Below are 2,563 nucleotides of genomic sequence, written 5' to 3'. Positions count from 1 at the left end.
TTTTTTAATTTTTTTTATTGATAGGCTTTTATTAAATTTTTTGGTTTTTTTTTTTTTTTTTTTTTTTTTTTTGGGGGGGGGGGGGGGGGGGGGGGGAGGTGGCTACGCGATCTACACAAACTTCTGACTGTAACTGAAGGTTGGTTGTTTTGGACATAGTGCAGAGAGTGAGCGAGCATACGAGTCACGGTTGAGGGGAGATAACTAAGGAATAGGTCAATTAAGGTCCAGACAATCAATTAGCTAGCGCTTGGTTGATGAGGGAACAAGGTGGGTGTTTTGATGAGTAAATTGTATTTATTGAGCGTGATGTTTATGTTTCGACATGAAATGGTGTTAATATTTGATTAAGTGTCGAACAGTTGAAACAGTTGGAATACGTTTTAGTTCATATGTTATAGTTAATTAAATACATGTATTGTAAATTTAATGATATTACATAAAGTAAGGTTCATAGGTTATGGTAAAAGGTTAAAACCACGAAGAGTTACTAATGATATTTTATTTGTATGTTTGTAGCTCTTACGGTGTGTTCATGTACAAAGGCTTTTGAATAAAGAAACGTGAACCATCAGTTAGAGAGACCGTCTTTTCAACCGGGACGCTACATTTCATTTTAGCATACAATAGAAATAGTGTTTTACCATTGAAAGTATTTTCAGTTTAAATGCATCAAGGTAACAAAACATACTCATTTCAAGTTAGTTTACACTGACGGAGCCCAAACAATAACCAGGAGGCTAGCGCTAGCATGCTAGCTCACAAACAAACAAACAAACACTCACCAGTTCCCACTTGTCAAACCGTGTGATCAATTGAAGGTTTTGTTCCACGATCACACTTCTAAATGTTGAGAGGCATATCAATGAGAGACAGCAATACGAACATTTGCTAGAGGCTTACAAACGCCTAGAAGCCTACCTGCGGCAGCGACGGACAGCGTCTCCCATATAGCCCGGTGAGCAGGTGCCATAAAAGCAGTTGACTCTTTGCACGTCAGCTTCCGTGTTTGAGGATAAGCGGCTCGGTCGCTTCCAGTCTATTGAAAATGGCATTTTACACTAGGTGCTTGCAGGGCTTGCCTAAGGNTTAAATTAAAAGGGAACTGAGCAAAAAGGTTAAAAAAAAAAAAAAAAAAAAAAAACTAAATAAGGAGTTCTTTAAAAAATCTTTGAGTTTTGCTTTGTAAGTCACTGCTCTAATTGAAGTGCTGGAAATGTTTATATCATGTAAACTGAGCGAGGCACAATTGCAGGCAGAAATACGTGTTGCAGCAGCTACAGTCTCGCTTTCACTTTGAATGTTAATGTAAAGGGGCAAAAAACACAACTGATAGAGAATCACATTTTGGGTCTTCAAAATTACGCCCATGTCCAGTGAGGATGATAAAGTTGGGCACAAACCAGTCCTGGAAGCCACGTTTTCTCAATGGTTCCCATACTGATCATTTCAAACAAATCAGTGTTTGGGACTCCAAGTTGATAGCTAGAATTAGTTTGGGCCATTTATGTTTAAACAGGTTTAGTTGTAGAAAATTTATATAAAACTTTTCATAAAACAAAAAATAATACAGCACATGTAAAATATTTATATGGATATAAAAATGACTAATTATGAGTGAGTAAATAATGAAATCAGATCAGAAAAATTTGTGGTTTGACTGCTGGAGGGAGTGGTAATTTGTAAAAACACAGACAACAAAATAGCGCAAAATTAGTGATATGTATTAAATATTTACAATATATACAGAGAAGTTCTTTAAATAGTTCATGAAATCCCCTAGATGTTTCCCCCCCCCCCTTTATCCAAGGCAATATTTAACAGGTTCAGCTCCTTGATGGAGGAGAGAGGAATGATGGCAAAATACCCAATTCAGATTGGTTCAGTCCAGCGTGAGGATGGAAGTGTGGCTGTGGGCTTGAATGCCTCCTACCAGATTGGAAGGAGTTGACAGGATGTGACGTTTCTCGCGAGTCGATGTTTGGTTAGCTCACCAGTCTGGTCCACTGGGCAACAGACAATCAGAATCCAGGATTTGGAACAGGATCTGAAACAGAAACCTGGCCTGTATAAAACAAGCCTGATAATCAACCCTGGGTCAATATCAAAAATAATTTTATCAATCTATAAATATTCACGTCTCTACTTTCTTATCATCACTATAGTAAATAAGTTTATATAGAGATAATTAAACTCATGCAAGTACTCAGTATTCATTTTTTAAATTTCTCAATATTTCATGTAAATTACTTTATTGATAGGCCTACATATAAATATTTGGGTTGTTTTTTTTTTTGTTTGTTTTTTTTTTGGGGGGGGGGGGTGGGGGGGGGGGGGGCTTCGCGATCTANACACATTATGATATAGTAGCATTGTGTTTGGAAAACACTTCTCTGTTTACTTGAAACACTAATAGCTTTATTGTTTTTTTTTTTTTTCTGACAATAAGCTGCTGATAGTTATTAGGCCTTTACAAAGCTAATATTAGCATGTTCACTCTATGTTTTTACACAAGACATTGATATTTCGACTTGGCACATATTTAAATTAACAGGCAGCTAGT

At 36.7% G+C, this 2,563-nt stretch overlaps 2 long non-coding RNA genes across 2 annotated transcripts in view; one reads left to right on the top strand and one right to left on the bottom strand.

Annotated features, from left to right (window-relative positions):
* Positions 1-2,137, bottom strand: part of LOC106940697 (uncharacterized) — a 10,958-nt gene extending 8,821 nt beyond the window's left edge. Inside the window, exon 1 of the long non-coding RNA XR_001423172.1 lies at positions 1,934-2,137. This is a non-coding gene — a long non-coding RNA (uncharacterized LOC106940697). The remainder of the gene's footprint in view (positions 1-1,933) is intronic.
* On the top strand, positions 105-574 carry LOC106940696 (uncharacterized). Its single transcript, XR_001423171.1, has 2 exons — positions 105-270; positions 520-574. It is a non-coding gene; the product is annotated as an uncharacterized LOC106940696 (long non-coding RNA).
* Positions 2,138-2,563: the final 426 nt, after the last annotated feature.

The sequence above is a fragment of the Poecilia latipinna genome, unplaced genomic scaffold (assembly GCF_001443285.1).
Source record: "Poecilia latipinna isolate Pla-1442-1.1 unplaced genomic scaffold, P_latipinna-1.0 Scaffold3324, whole genome shotgun sequence".
Taxonomy (NCBI): Eukaryota; Metazoa; Chordata; class Actinopteri; order Cyprinodontiformes; family Poeciliidae; genus Poecilia; species Poecilia latipinna.
The sequence above is the reverse complement of the archived record's forward strand: the minus strand, read 5'-3'. Positions and strand labels throughout refer to the sequence as shown.